Source organism: Myiozetetes cayanensis, unplaced genomic scaffold (assembly GCF_022539395.1).
Source record: "Myiozetetes cayanensis isolate MyiCay16 unplaced genomic scaffold, myiCay2020 scf5-8, whole genome shotgun sequence".
In the NCBI taxonomy this organism is placed as follows: Eukaryota; Metazoa; Chordata; class Aves; order Passeriformes; family Tyrannidae; genus Myiozetetes; species Myiozetetes cayanensis.
In genome coordinates, this window is record NW_026087742.1 from 85,722,587 (window position 1) to 85,739,029 (window position 16,443).

General features: G+C 39.9%; 1 protein-coding gene across 24 annotated transcripts in view; it reads right to left on the reverse strand.

Annotated features, from left to right (window-relative positions):
• Nucleotides 1-16,443, reverse strand: part of INPP4A (inositol polyphosphate-4-phosphatase type I A) — a 122,865-nt gene that overhangs the window by 50,724 nt on the left and 55,698 nt on the right. The window contains exon 1 of one of the 24 annotated variants that reach the window (XM_050332234.1): nucleotides 15,509-15,528. The exons of the other annotated variants lie outside the window; for them this stretch is intronic. The gene's annotated coding sequence lies outside the window, so the exon portion shown is untranslated. Of the gene's footprint in view, nucleotides 1-15,508; nucleotides 15,529-16,443 lie in introns of those variants that run through there. 24 annotated transcript variants of the gene reach the window in all.

The window sequence follows — 16,443 nt, forward strand, 5'->3', positions numbered from 1 at the left end:
CAAGATGGTACCTTAATGGACAGTAAGGAACTGGGGCCAGTCCTGCAGCCAACAATCCCAAAGGCTGATGTAATTCATGTCCAGGCAAACTATCCTGAAGATGGGCATGATACATCCACACAGAGCCTCTGGCTTTGCCCTTACTATTACTGCAGACAGTGGATGTTGGCAGTATGTGCAGCTTTGCACTTCATGAAGTTTTGCTGCAAGCTCAGTTTCCAACAGAAACACGTGAAGCTGTTGTTGACCTCAAATCCCAATAATGGTCATGCCCACAGTTCAGAAAAGGCTTCTGAACAAGGCTCCCTTCCATTATGTGAATATTTATTTGGTGCTCTATTAGCACAAAAGCACATGAGCAGAAGAAGAGGTCTTCATCAGATGCCACTTCTGCCCTGTTACCCTCAGTCCTGTCAGCTGGCTGTGGGAAGCAAATGCCACCTTGCTCAGCTGCATGGCCTCGCATCCCGTGGGCTTGAAACTTGGAGACGTTTGGTCTCACTCTTGACTGCTTGCAACATCTCAAGCAAAAGCTATGATCATCTCTGCTCTAGAATAAACCCTGGATGATAAGTTTGTACAACTACAAGCTAATATTCTCCTTATCTCATCAATTGTTTTAGCAAAATGCTTTGGTCTGTTCTCTTTTTGAAAAGCAAACAAAACAAAATCCCCTACCAAACTACTCCTTGAAACAAACGTGTCAAGTGATATCAAACTGTAAGAAAGAGGTTTTTTCCCATTCACACATAAAAAAAGCAGGAGAAAGAGGGTACTCCAGTTATTGACTAGTATGCCAAAGCAGAAAATGCAACAGCAGTGGAAGGCTAAATGTTATTGATACATTGATATGAAGAAAATAACAGAGAAAAAGGGAGAGTCTGACAGTTTCTTTAATGCTTAAAAAAAAAGGAAAGAAAAAAGGGGGATGTAATCCTACTAAACATTTACCATCATCTCCAAGAGAGAGTGAAAAAGTAGTTTTGCGGTACTTGCTAGTTTTACAACTCTCTAGACTCTCCAGACTGTAAGGTCCGTTCCCTGAACCTTACAAATTAGGGTTTCTGTTCCTGAAAAATCCATTTTGAAACATCAAGAAGACTCCTTCAACCAACTGCATTCTTCAAATAACATCTTAATAAAAAGTTTCTCTGACTGAAAATGTTTTAACAACACACAAAAAAGTGAAAGTGAATACTGCCTAAACAGTATTTTGGACCTGCAGCATGGCCAGATTTTCAACTGACATCCTATATACTGTAATCAATATGGTCAAAATAATGGAAAGGATGAAATGCCAGACTATGCTAAGTTATGACTATGTTGCCTTTCATGTAAGAGCACCGTCTCTAGCATAACTAGCATACAGTGAATTTTCATTATTTGTTTATTACCTCCAATGATAGAAAACCTTGGTAGTGAAACAAAATTTGCCATCTTGGCTCAAACTCAATTTTTCAGTAATTCCAGCAACCCTCCAACAGCTGTTTCAAAGAAGATGCAAGGATTTTATGAACCATGCAAGGATCTGAGGTGAAGGCTGGGATCAACTCTATCACTACTGGCTGCAGAGGCAAGCCAAGAGCAAAACATCCAGCGAAAGCCTGCTAAGACCAACGAAGATTAAGAGCTGTTTTTTTTCAAAGTCTGACATGCACTTCACTCTTCTGTCTCCTTTAATGAGAGAGTGAATGTCCTGAATCTCACACAGGTCAAACCAGGAAAAGTGAAGGTCGTGACACCTTGATTCAGATCCTTCCAGCCAAACTCGTGGGGGCAGCAAAACAGACTGTGCCTACTGCAGATCCACAGGTTGACTGTGTAACGGAGTTTCAGCCCACTCACTCCATGATCTAGGTCATCCCTCTTACTATGTCCATGGGAAGCCAAAAGAAATTAAGTGATGCCAGCATCCAATATGAACCCTTGCCTCCCACTTATGTTACTTCTCCACCAAAAACATACTCAGCAGGTGCTAATTTGTCAGCTCCACAAAGAGGCCGTATTTCCCCTCTCAGTCTACTTCTTAAGTCCAGGTTCCCTTCACAAGCTGGTTTAATGTCCCCCTCTTCCACTCACCAGAATCCTGACTACCAAGGACAATGAAGTTTGGCCTGAAGAATCTTGTCGCTCTCTGAAGCCCACCTGAGGATCCTGAGCAAGTAGGTAACCTCGGCAAGAACAGGGAAAAGTCTTCCACGAGAAAACAAAATCAGCTACCACAAGATACAATGAATGTATTTGCGCAGTGTGGAAATCCCCAAATGCAACCTTTCAGCGATACTTAGATAAAAAGACATTTCTGCATCAGAAAGTAGTTTTCTTTCTCTTTGCTTCCCTGTCCACAGATCCCACTTACTTACAGATAAACATGTAAGTCACAGAATTTTATCTCAGTCCTTCCCCACTAGAAACTTCAGCAAACTCAATTAATCTAAAAACCTAATTTTACCTCTTTAATATATTTAAGTACTTTCTACAGAAAAATGCAATTAAGGCCACTTAGTTCTTTGTGCAAATTAAGACTATTTGTCTATATTCACAAATGAAATAAAATTATCATTCTTCTTAATGAGATACTGTTTTAATTTCACTTGTCATCACAGTATTTTTATTTCTTCAGTACTTCTTCTGTGAGTACAAAAATACACATACCCAGAGGTGGAAGCAAACATCTGTAGCACACACGTCTGTTAACCATCAAGGAAAAAGCACAGCTCTGTTTCACTCTGCAGAACAGCTTTCATCAAGTTGAACATGGCACAATGCCGTGGAAAATGATGAGTCTCGCTATAGGTCAGTTTGAAGTCCAACCCTCTCAGCCTCCTCCGTCATTTTACCAGCAGAAACAGAAAGCGTTTACAAACGGTCTTTACCCCAAACTAACCTTTACCCTCTTCACAAGAAATGTGCTGGGTACATTGTGGTGAAGTTTCCTGTGCATGGGATGACTTCCATCCTCATGACATGGGGTTCTCACACTGCCAATAAAAACATGGAAAAGCCCATATTTCCTGTCAAGGAGTTCGGAGTGCAAACACATTTCTGAATTTGATGGTCTTTTGAACACCCTTCTAACGCCTGCCTCTTCTAAAGCAGTCTTTCATCACAACCATGAAGCTAACAATGCAGAAACAGCACCACTCTAACTGGAAAAAACAAACAGCTCTCTAGAGGAGCTACTCCTGCTGCAGGAAAAGATGAGACAGGGGAACAAAGGCAGGAAAAAACAAAACCCAAAAAAAACCCAACCCCAAATCCCAACAGCTCATGACTTGAAATGACGATGAACCAGACACACTTAAGGTTTGTTACAGACTTCATACATACTGTTGATTACAGACGGATGGCAGCAAAATATTCTCCAACATACAGGCAATGTGAGGGGACCACAGACAACAGAGAGGGATAAAAGCACTGAAACTAGATCTGTAATCTGAAGTTTTGGTAAAGTTTGGATTACAACAAAAAGTCTAGGGAACTATCTGATTTATCTGTCAATAATACTCATCCACTTCCCAGTAGCACCAATTAAAGCTAATGTATTCTGGTCAAAACAATCCAGGAATCACAGTGCTATTGTTAGCACTGTCCTCTATGTGTGTGATTGGATCTGACAATCTGCCCTGAAACCACTGACCTTCACTTTTGCAACAGGACTTGCACCTCAGGGTCACAGTTGAAACTTTACTATCCTGATACATTTTCCCACATGGAAGAATGATCCATTAGGTCACACGCAGTCTCCAAAAAACCTCCTAAGCACTCTTTATTTTCATATGGCATTGTTCTGACTTGCTGTAATTCCTACTCTTACTCTTTTAAATGTTTATATCAATTAAAAATACACAGTAGCAGCTGAAGACAAACCAGAAATTCTTTCTCTAACATATGTGTTTTCAGTAACACATTCAACTGACTCAGGAATTGAAAGAGTGTCAAGTATTTGGAAAATTAAAAATAAATGTCACTGTGGGAGTAGTATTCCACAAAGGTTATTACTAAGATTTAGGCACCAAAACTGGAGTTGTCTTATGCTACTAATGCAAATCTGCTGACGAATATTTTTCCATCAGCATTTGTTTTGTACTCCTGAACCGTGTTTTCTGCATGTTTTCTATCCATATATCCATTTTTTTTCTTATTATTGCATGCCTGGACCATGCCTAATGGCTATGATACTGGACATCTTTTCAAATGAAGTAATTTTTTTCCCCCCAGATATCTGATTCCTTTGTGCTGCTTTTACTTCTTCTTTCTGGAACATAAAATTATTTGTCTGTCTACCCTGACCTTTCTAAATGAATGGGAGAGAGGGCTGCTGCAGGCCAAGATCCTGACTGCACAGTTCTTTCCTACATTTCTTTCTGGAGTCATGTAAACAAGTGGTGGGATGCTGGCAGTTCAAAAGCATAGGCATGTAACTCCAACCAGGCCAGCAACAGTCTACGCCTCCCACCACTGTTCCCGTTTCAACGCCTCAGTCCTACCCTGTGGGTTAATAGTAAGATCACCCTGTAAGATACAACAGAAAAGGTGTGCTGCTTCAGTGTCTGACCCATTTCTCAAAATATTTTCTGTGACAAGTTACAGGAAGCCTGTCATTAGTGGTGTCCTCCAAGGTTCAGTACTGGGCTCAGTATTGTTTAACTTGTTCATCAATGACTTGGATGAAGGGGCAGAGGCCGACTCAACAAGTTCACTGATGACACAAAGCTGGGAGGAGTGGCTGATTGTCCAGCGGACTGTGCGGCCCTTCAGAAAGACCTTGACACGTTGGAGAGATGGGCAGGGAAGAACTGTCTGAAATACAGCAAAAGCCAGTCCTACACCTCAGGGGGAACAACCCCCAGCACCAGGACAGGCTGGGAGCTGATCTGCTGGAAACCAGCTCTGTAGAGAAGGACCTGGGGATCCTGGTGGACAACTAGCTGTCCATGAGTCAGCAATGTGCCCTTGGGGCCAGGAAGTATCCTGGGGTGCATTAGGAAGAGTACTGCCAGCAGGTTGAGGGGAGCGATCCTGTCCCTCTAGTCAGACCTGTGAGGCCACATCTGGAGTGTTGCATCCAGTTCTGGGCTCCTCAGGACAAGAGAGACATGTAATGCTCCCTACTGGTGCAGGTCCAGGAGGGCTACAAAGGTAATCAGGGGACTGGAGCATCTCTCCTACGAGGAAAAGCTGAGGGAGCTGGGTCTGTTCAGCCTCAAGAAGAGGGGACCTCAGCAATGTCTATAAGGATCTGAAGTGAGCGTGTCAAGATGATGCAGCTGGGCTCTTCTCAGTGGTGCCAAGCAATAGGATGAGAGGCAACAGGCAGAAACACACAGGAAATTCCACCTGAGTAAGAGGAAAAACTTTACTGTGTGTGTGACTGTGCACTGGAACAGGTTGCCCAGAGATGTTGTGGAGTCTTTCTCACTGGAGATATTCAAGAATCATCTGGATGCAATTCTGTGCCATGTGCTCTGGGATGGCCCTCCTCGAGCAGGGAGGTTGGACCAGAGGACCCACTGTGGTCCTTTCCAACCTGACCCATTCTGTGATTAACTTGTAGCAGAGCTACTGAGACCCAACCACACGTATTGAACGTAAGGAACGTAAGGAACCATCACACGTATTGACAACCATTGATCATTATAAAACATACTGGTAAAACATCTGGAATATATTGAAACTGGCCTTATTTGATTGTTGAATTAAAAAACCCTAAATCAGTAGCACAAAGCTGGAATAAGTAAACATGACTTACAAAATAAAAAAACAAACCCAGACCATAAGCTGCTTGTGTGTCTTTGAAGTGTCATAAGAGGAAATCAGACCAAATCTCACCGACATTTCTAAGAATTTGATTACAAATCACTGTGCGCATTACATCTGTTGTAAGATCAGCAGTTTCTTATTAGAACACCTTATTTCAAGAATTTGAAATTTGTGAAAACTCCCCTGAGGTTTCCCAGTTTTGACTATCAGCCTTACCGAAATACTTTGTTGAGATGTGATTGAACAAAGGAGCTATTATGGATATTATTTTAGCTCTGAGACAGAAAAGATAAAATAATGTTTGGTAAGAGTAACTAAAGGTGTATTTCTACTACTCTGACTGGTTTCATGTGTAAAATGAGCAAACATATGAACACCCATGGAAAAATAAAAATGTTGCAGGTACTTATTTAAAAGGCTCACGTGTCCTCACTCCAACATACTACAGGTTAAAGCAGTCTGTTCAGACAGAGATGGTAGAAAGAACTTGTGTAGCTGCAGTAGGTGTTATGCAACACTTTATTCTGCTATAACATTCTTTTCTTTCATTCTCATCTACTAACAGACCATAAGTAATAAACATTTCAGTCCAGAATTCCAAAAATTCAAAGAATTCTTATAAGTCTCTTAAAGGGTATGGCCGTGGATTTTAAAAACAATGTTCAAGTAATTCTAACCACAATCTATTGATTTATTTTCATCACCTAGTACTAATCAATCTTTAGAAGTGACATAGTTTTGTGGGGTTCAAAAGTTGTTTTGTTTTTTTTTTTAAGTAAAAACTGCAGCAGGGATGATAACAATGATTACAAAAACGATATAAATGCTACACAAAGACAAAGGACATAGATTTAGTGTTGAGTTCCTTGTAGGACTCAGTGCTCAAAATATGAACTTAAATGTCAGAGTTTTGTCAATTCTCTGAGCACTAACACCCTTATAAAACTGGTGTGTTACTACAGGCCAAGTTTATCTGAACCTCACTTTTTTAAAAGCAAATTTTGCATGGATACAGAAAAGCCTGAAAATGTGAAGGATGCATCCCAAAATAATTTCCTTTCTTAAAGTTCATGACTAACTCACTCTTATGACTGATATATTTGACTCCCAATTTTTGCATACTAAGGCAAGCAACAGTGACACCAACTTTTGTTAATTCCACTTGCCTCCCACCACACCTCATCAGAAATTCATAAGCATGCTGCCTACCTCAGTAGTCAAACCTCCACAGCAAGGCAGCAGAGATGATGTTTCTGCCCACAGCAACCTGCCTTGCTCTTCTGACCCAGATGAGAACAGGTAGCTGCATTTCAGCTACACAGGTTTGCAGTCCATCATCTTATCAAAGCCACTTTCAGCAACGGGTTAAACTAAGATATTGAACCACATCTCAGTGTGGGCCCAGGTTCCTACATCCGTTGTCTCTGCTAGAGAGGCAGTACCTTCTGGCAAAAGGGTGGGACCAAAAGCTGAATATAAAGACTGGGTCAGAGAAAAAGCTTAATCAAGTCTGGAGTTCTCTCTGAGAGCAAGCAGTGCTAGAGACTGAGACAGACAGCATAATGAGCAGTACTGGTGTTCTGTGAGGCACCTCCATGTTTGCACTCCCCAATTCATATCACAAGCATTCTGAGAACTTTCTGAGTTGGGCATCACACCCAGACCTCCGTATTTTAAGGTCTGGAGGCAACACAACAGACAGTGTGTTGCCAGAGTCTCAGCTGGCCCTTGCAGCACTGTTACCCTGTAGCCCTGTAATAGAACACTGCCATCACAGGTGACCAGCCTTGTAGGGGGGCTTGCAAACCCTGAGCACTTAGGCTTTTTTAGGCTTGCTTTGTTTGAACTTTTGTTGACCTGCCTGCAACTTTGTTTTAGGCTGAAATTAAACTTGGTTTAGCTGGGACAACAACTTTTCCAACAGCACAGATGTCTGTGGCTAATCTGTTTTTACTTTTATCTTTGCATGGTGGCATTATCATTTTACAACTCTTAACATGATGTAGTGTAGAAAAATACAGGCCTAGTATCATACCAGAGGCCTTCAGACATGGAGAAATAAAATGGAGTAGAAGCCTGGGATAAAAAAGAGGCAGGGTGCAGAGCTGGCACCTGGAGACACAGTGGCTATAGCTCACAGACTTAAAGCTGGACAAAACTGGTTTTAGGGTGATTAAGTATGTATGTAAGGTATCACATAGAGTAAATTTGACTATAACATGGAGTTGCAGACCACTGAAGAAAGAGTCAAGTTTAGAAGCTTTTTCAGAAAACATAAAAAACAACCCCAAATGGATCCTAGAGTGAAGAAGAAGAAACTATCAACATGAATATAATATTCTCCAAATATTCATATCCTTCAGTATCTGAAGTCTTTTGGATGCTGACAACTGCTGAAATGCCTCTACATCCCCACCAGCAGAACGAAACCGCCTTATAATCCAGAGAAGGAGGAAAAGGGTGAGCATTACAGCATGATAAAGAGGTAGGCACTTTGTGTATTCAATGCAGTTTACCACATTGTTATTTATTGAGACTTTCTCCTATACAGAAGCATTATTTCTTTACCAGTAATTATGAGACTGAGCCAAGTACTAATGCCTGGATTAGGCTTTAACAACTTTAATTATAGTAACAACTACTTGTCATTAGATGTAACACGTGTTTCATCTTTGCACACAAAAAACATTTTGAGTGTAAGGGCACAGATGTGGAATTTGGTGCCATTCTTCACTGTTTACATGTTCCAGCAGATGCTGTTGTCCTGTTGTATAATTTTTTTCCAACAGTTAGGAGCACTAATTTTACTGTTTCCAGCCTTTTCAGGTCCTGCAGACCTCATCTCTACAGCTTCATTTACAAGGTTTTTATAGACTAAAGATGCAAGAATGAGAGCTAGCCATAACATTGTCAGGACAGTTTGTTATCACTGGGAGAACATCCATGTTCCAAGCACAATCTATTTGCTTCCACTGAAAACATAACACGATTGTCTGCACACTGTGAATCACAGACATCACTGTAATATATCTTTGCCAAATTGCTTTTTACAACAGCAAATGTCATAAAACTAAAGTTCACAACTGTTAGAAGTGAAATAAGCTAGAACTGTGACAAAATTAAATGGAACATTATTAAACTCTGTTATCAATAGTTTTCAATCTTTTCTTATTCAAAAGCTCCCTGAAAATTTTCCATTCCAGGGGATGAACCCTTTGGTATAAGCTAATGTAAAGTTTCTGATAATAGGTCGCTTTCCTCAATCACTTCCCACCAACTTTATTTGCATATTTCACGGACAATTTAAACCCACCAACTTAAACATTCTAAGAACTAAACAGCTGTTTCCATCCGCTCAGAACTACACAAAATATTCACCTAACATTCTAAATTTTTCCATGTTTGGTCTCAATTCAGAAGCAAATTTGTATTTGGAAAGTGTGAGCAAATGCCTTTCTGGGTATTTTCCAGTTCTGAAAAGGGAAAGTCTATTAATAACCTTTTTATGTAATTAGGAAAGAAAGAAAAAAAAGCAATATTTTTTCAACAAAGAAAATAAAAACAAACTGTAACTAAAATACTACAGAGGAAATAGTTCTTTATGAAGTATACAGTTAGAAAAACCCAAAACAAGCCATTGGCTAAACCAAATAAAAGTGACTTAGAAAAAATCAGTCTGGCATTACCTATGGGGAATGAAGCCAGGGACCACTGATTGAAATGCAGAAGAGTAACACCCAACCCAAGCCCAGCAGATCTTTTAATTCTGAAGTAAAAGCAGTGCCAAATCCCTATGAAATTCTCAGCTACTAAAGTATGATGCAAAAAAAGTGGTATTAGTATGCATTCAACAAGCACTTTGTTAATTCTTCCACTCTGAACATCTCTGTGGCTAAGTATCTTGGGAGGGGTGGCTCTGTGGTAAAACAGACCCAGATTTTAAGGAGAACTCCACACACAAGCTACCAAATCACATCCTTATTTCAGCTATGAAATTATCTGAGTGCTAGAGAACCTGAGGTATGTAGTCTCAGTGCACAATAAAGACTGAAAGCCACAAAAATACCGTTCTTTATACTTCTTTTACACTCTACAAGTTTTTACATGACCTGAGCCCCACAGGTAGTTTAGGTAATTTCAATGATTGGTACTGTAAACTCCAACCTTACACATGGATGAGTGTTTCAGAGACCCAGACTATACAGTCAGATAGAAGATGAAAAAGTTAACATATTTACTTAAACACTTCCATTTTCAAAATACGATCACTATAAAAGTAGACAGTTTTGCTTGCAGTTAAATTGGTATAAAAGCAAATGTCATGAAACTGCAGGTCTAACTGCCTTTTACAACTGCAGACAAAACTGCATTGCCTGGGAGTGGACAGCAGCAGCATCCAAATAATTAGTATTAGAACATATTCTATTTTCATTCCAGTGGCACACCCAGGTCACTCCTGTATAAGTGAGAATAGAATTTGCAAGCACTTATCCAAATGGTTTTCCTAATGTGTTCTGTCACGTTATAAAAGGACTCTTTAACCTGACAAGATTATAACTCAGACTGCAGGATTCAACAGTGCAAAATACACTACGAATTTCTCCTCAGTTCTGGGAAAGCAGTGACTACGCAGTAATTGCTGTGTCTGTTTTCCAGGCACTTTTACAACCAAAATCCTTTCAGTTCTCATGTTCAGGTTTTCCTTTTGATATGGAAACTGACCTCAGGATAAAAGATACCTTATTCCTTTTGTGCTATATTACTCCAAACGCAAAATTACAGTATGTCAGTGCCATCTCTGCAGTGATAGATGTAGCTGCACATAGAAGGGATCCTTCCTTCTGTGAGGCTCCCATTTAGTGTACTGATTTTGCCTAGTTTAATGAAAGATACTTTGTAATGCCAAGCACTTTTCTGTACTCACTGCTGCTCCTGGTAAAGGGAAAAAAGGACAGTTTTTCAACAAGACCCACAGGAGCAGCACTAGGTGACTGGAACTACACTGGGAAAGTTACAAGCTGCTTAAAGATTTGAAGAAAAATCACGAGATGATTTTTGTCTGCACTTGACTCTGCCCTTCACTGCATAGCAAGATATCCAAACTCTCCATTACAGACAAGCTCTCTGGAGCTCGACCAAGTGCAGTTCTACGTAAAACTGAATAAATATCAACAAATGCATATGGTAAAATACAATCAATTGGAGAGCACTCATTCTTAGTGCTCTGGGTATCTGTTTTGTCCATGGGTATCCATAACCACTGCCCCCTCCAACTGACTTTTGCTCCCTCGAAAAATGAGTCCTCAAGAACTTTCCTTTTTTCTCCTTTCATGTCAAATATTATCTGAAAGCATTGCTCTCACAACCTTCCTTCTCAAAGAAATAAAAGACCCTGTGTGGAAGGGTTGACTTTACAACTTCTACTTAACCCATCAATGCAAGTGGGTTAACACATACAACCCATTGTTTGAGGACAAAATGCACCAACAGGCACCACACAAAACAATGCTGATTTGTCACACTTTGAATCCAAAATAGAAAAGGCTTTTCTTGTTATAGTATATGGTTTTCAAAGCTGATTCATGGAGAAATATTAGGGAAATAAACCAGAAAATATTACTGTTTGTAATTCAGAAACTAAATGCTACTTTTCAAGCTATTGGTAAGAGCCATGTGTCTGAAACGTTTATAGAAGACTTTTTTCAAAAATTTATCTTCAACAGCCATTTAAGTATGCAAACTAGATAAGAGCTCATCTGTTTGAGAGTGCATCAGTTGATCTAGAATATTTTATGTTATCTCCTACCTTATTGTTAAAAATATTTTAAATTCCCTTACTCTAATTTCTGCTTTTACCCAGTTCTTACTTCTACAACCTATAAACTACAAAACAGTAACAAATAAAAGCAGTGATAACTTTTTTTGCACTAACAATGGAAACATCAAAATATATTGATATATTGATAAATAACTGCAATTCTGTGCCAAGCTTAAACCTTTCCAGAGTGGCATGTGAAAATACTCATAGCTCTTCTGCTAAAATGTTCAAAAAAAAAAAAAAATGAAATGCCAGAGAACCAAACTAAACTATTTTATATATATATACATACACAATTAGAAAGCAAGAAATTTCTCTCCCAGTAACAGTGGATAGAAGGAGGCTTTTGCTGCAGAATATGGTATTGAGCCAAACAGACTGGATTCTGATTCTTCATCATCTTTTCTGTATTCCCATTATCAACAGATTATTACCATGACGTTTCAATCACTAATTTGACATGCTTTCAACTTGTTTTTTACCAGTTTTCCTTCAGAAAGCTGTTACCTTATTTCTGTAGGGAAGGTGCTAACTTTTTTCCTTTTCTTAAGGTTACCAGCTATTCATAGTAGAATCACAGAGTTCCGGTATTAACTTGGGTTTAACTCCTGTATTAACTTTCATGCATTAAAAAAAACCCAGAATACATGGAGAGTACCAGTTACTTAAGAAATAAATCTGTTGAAAAATATTTCAGGAGTGTTTTCCTTCAGGAAGAAGTTTTCCTTCTCTCTAGACTGAAGAATAAAAATCTTTACTCTGCAGCCCAAAATAAAATTAACAAAATGAATACCTTTAAAAAAGGAAAATCAAAGGTAGCTCATGCTGGCCACTTTCTCTCCCACCACCCATATAATTCATAGCTGGTGCCTTAAGGGTTTAGCTTCTGAAGTCTGGTCTTGTTCATCAAGTGCTAACAGTCTTCACTGAAGACTAAGGGACCTGACATGTTTATTAAACAGAGTCTGGGTCACCCTATGGGATGACATTAACAAACATAAGAGTGCCGGGTGAATAACAAGAAAAACATCTCGAGATGGAGATTTAAAAGTTTCTGGAATGAAAATTCCTAATGAAGCAGTGAAAAATTATAGAATCATTAGAAGAGGTTGGAAAAGACCACTCAGATTATCAAGTTCAACTGTTAATCCAGCACTGCCAAGTCTACCACTAAACCATGTCCCCAGGTGCCACATCTACACCTCTTTTAAATACCTCCAGGGATGGTGAACCAGCTACTTCCCTAGGCTGCCTGTTCCAGTGATTGACAACCCTTACAGTTAAGAAAATTTTCATAATACCTAACTTGAACCTCCCCCAGCACAGCTTGAGGTCATTTCTTCTTGTCCTGTCGCTGGTTGCCTGGGAGAAAAGGCCAACCTCCCACCTCACTACAACCTCATTTCAGGTAGTTGTAGAGAGCAATAAGGTACCCCCTGAGCCTCCTTTTCTCCTTTTCTCCAGAACAAACAACCCCAGTTCCCTCAGCTGCTCCTCACAAGACTTGTGTTCCAGACCTTCCACCACTCCATTGCCCTTCTCTGGACATGCTCCAGCACCTCAATGTCTTTCTTGTAGTGAGGGGCCCAAAACTGAACACAGGATTCGAGGTGCAGCCTCACTATTGCCGAGTACAGAGCGACACTCACTGCCCTGGCCCTGCTGACCACAGTAGTGCTGATACAAGCCACAATGCCATTGGCCTTCTTGGCTGCCTGGGCACACTGCTGGCTCACGTTCAGCTGCTGCTGCTGAGCAACCCCAGGTCCTTTCCCACTGGGCAGCTTTCCCACCACTCTTTTCCAAGCCTCTAGTGCTGCACTGGGGTTGCTGTGACCCAAGTGCAGGACCCAGCACTCAGCCTTGTTGAAACTCATACCATCAATCCCACTATCCAGGACACTGTACCAAACCTGTGGATTTACACAGCTGGAGTTTCCTCCACACAGCTGTTCTTCTCTACATCTCCACTTTGAATGTTTGACAATATTTGTCCACTGCCTGGGATGGCTCCAAAAATCACCTTTATCAAAAATCACAGCAGATTTTGACGAAAGGAAATTCTCCAAAGTGAACATGCACAACCACAGTGAAAATGCCTACATTTAGAAGCGCTGGATCAATGTTCTAAAGTCCATTAAAAACAGCTTGTTAAAAGCTGAGCAACACTTTTTTATTCTTTTTCTTTGTTTGCTCATGTTAAAATGGGCAAAAAGTCAACTATAAAGTGCAATTTCAGACACCTTATTTTTAAAATGCTTTCAAAGAGGGCCTGAGCCACAATATATCTTGCAGACTATCTATGTGTTCTAAACATTTCTGGGGGTAAAATTTAGCAGGAACTGCATTTAGTATTGGGGTTTTTTAATACGAAAATTACAGAACAATCTTGTACATAAATATTTCCCAAACAATATTCTTGTTTCAAAGCAAAATCGACATAAACACATTTTAAGAAAAAATTAATCTTTTCTCTGTCATGATTGCCTATAAACCCCCAAAATACCTTGGCTTAATTTATCTTTAGTTTTCATAGCATATATTCTATCCAAACAGAAAATATACTATTAAAATTATCATGACAGAATATGCAAATAAGTTGGAACAACCTTGTCTCTTGTACCACATATGAGATAGAGTTCAGAAATATCATATTTTATTGTGCAAAAATATTTAGGTTTTTTATTACTGTTTAAGAATCTGTGTGAACAAACCATGAGGACAGTATTTACCTTGACTAAACATCACGCTAGGAAAAGGTTAAGAAAGGTGCACAGTCTAGGATTGGATTCACTTCACTGAACTGTACTGGAGTTAAGCCAAGGAGGCAACTACATAGAATTGAGTAGGGAGGGATAGGAATCTTCAGGAGGTAATTTTTTCTGGCTTTCAAACAGCTATCTTAAGAGACTATGAAACAGGATTAAATTTGCATTCCAACATCTCACGTTTAGTAATGATCTACAACAGTAAGCTGTGCTGACTTTGTCCACTTCCACCTCCTCACCCCCACCCCATATACACACACAGAGAATCAGGGAAGAAGAGGTTTGCTGGAAATTCCTTTATTTTTTTGCTTCCCAGTAGGACTGTGAGATGCCTTTTTCCTGAAATTTAGAAGTGGAAGCCCCTCAGACTTTATTGTCCTCCAGAAATATCTTTGAGCATCCTTATAAGTGACAGTTATGCAGGACTGAGATGCTCCAAGTCTCATCTCCCAGGAACAGGTTTAGACAGATTTTCAAAATAAAACCCCAGTTTACTAGCCAGAAAAATGTGACTTGGAGCTAAATAAAACCCAGCAAACAGGAAAAAAAGAGCCATACCTAAACTGGGACAGATTCTAAATCTAAGGCAGTTGACCATGACTCTAATAAAAAATAAACCTGAAAAAGCCCTCACACGTTTTCACACTCATCTTCTCAGTCCTCCCCTCCTTGTCATCCCTCCTCGTGGACTGTCATTCAAAGCACTCTCTTTCCAACAGAACAACCCCCTGCCAAATTTACAATTTAGTCCATAAACAGTGTTTTCTGCTTTACTGTGTCAACTTTCCAAGTAAGGACTATGAGATCATAATTTTTCACCACAAAACAATAACAACTTAGTACCACTATACAGTAATTAATTAGGAAACAGGAAAAAAAAAAAAAAAGAGAGAGAGAAGCCACACTACTCTCTCCTGCTATTCTTCTCAGCACTTAAAAACCTCAGAATCACAGGCCGAGCACTTATTAATAAACAAATAACTAGAGAACTAAACAGTGCTGCCAGAAGTACATTAAAAAGGTTTCTTGCTGTGGCACTTTCCTCCTGCTATTTTATGAAGGTTTCTGATAAAGATCAACCGGATCAGTATCTTAATAGTTGATAAAGCCACTCAGAACATCTCAGGATTTGCAACAAATCAGAAAGCACATTACTCACCCTTGCTCAAAGGACTCAGCTCCTTTTCAAACCTCCTGTTGGGACAAACCAGCACCCAGGCAAAGGGCAGCTCTTCACTAACATACGAGTTACAAGTTTCAGCTTTGTCAAACTAAGGAGGTATCTGGGGCAAGGGCTGCCACTGACTCTAAGTGCTGCACCCATCATGTGTCACTACAGGCACATCAGTGCACATCTACAACCACAATTTTTACTTCAGAGCAAGCTTTTCTCTCAGTGGTCATGAGTTTATTGTCTAGCAGTCGGCTTCTAAATTTATCTTTGTCACAGGTTGAACTTAACACACCTCTTTCCATCCCTACCCATTCACTCAAAGCCTGATTTATCACACAGTTTTCCCTGTGCAACGCAGGGAAACACCAGGACAATATAGCAGACAGCAAGTATCACACTCTATAGGAGTGATCAAAAAGCACAAGCTGCCAAACAGCCCTAAGTCCAAAGAATCCAAGCAATCACTGCCCTTCATAAATCTTTAAGCTCCTCCTTAACTGTACATCAAACATTTCCTACTGACTACTGTCACATATTATGCAATTATCACTATGCATTTCTGTGTTGGCTAAATATTTTATCCACATGCTAGGTGCACACACAAACTCCAGTCAATGAGAAGTGTCATATATCCAGTTCACATCACCTCTACATCACACAACTGGACACCTCTCTTTTGGTACCATAATCTTTGTACAATACCACACTGTTACACATAAACAAACCTTCATTAGTCCTCTGATGGGCTACAGACATCCTGCTTGTTAGCTATCACCTAGCTGATAGCAGCCACATTTCAAAGCTCCCCATGACTCCAGCAGCAGAGCTGCAGTAACTCCATTTCCCAACTTGCTAGTCTTCCTGACATATTCAACACACCTGTTTCAGACTCCTCTTGTAACATCAGTCCTTTGATTATT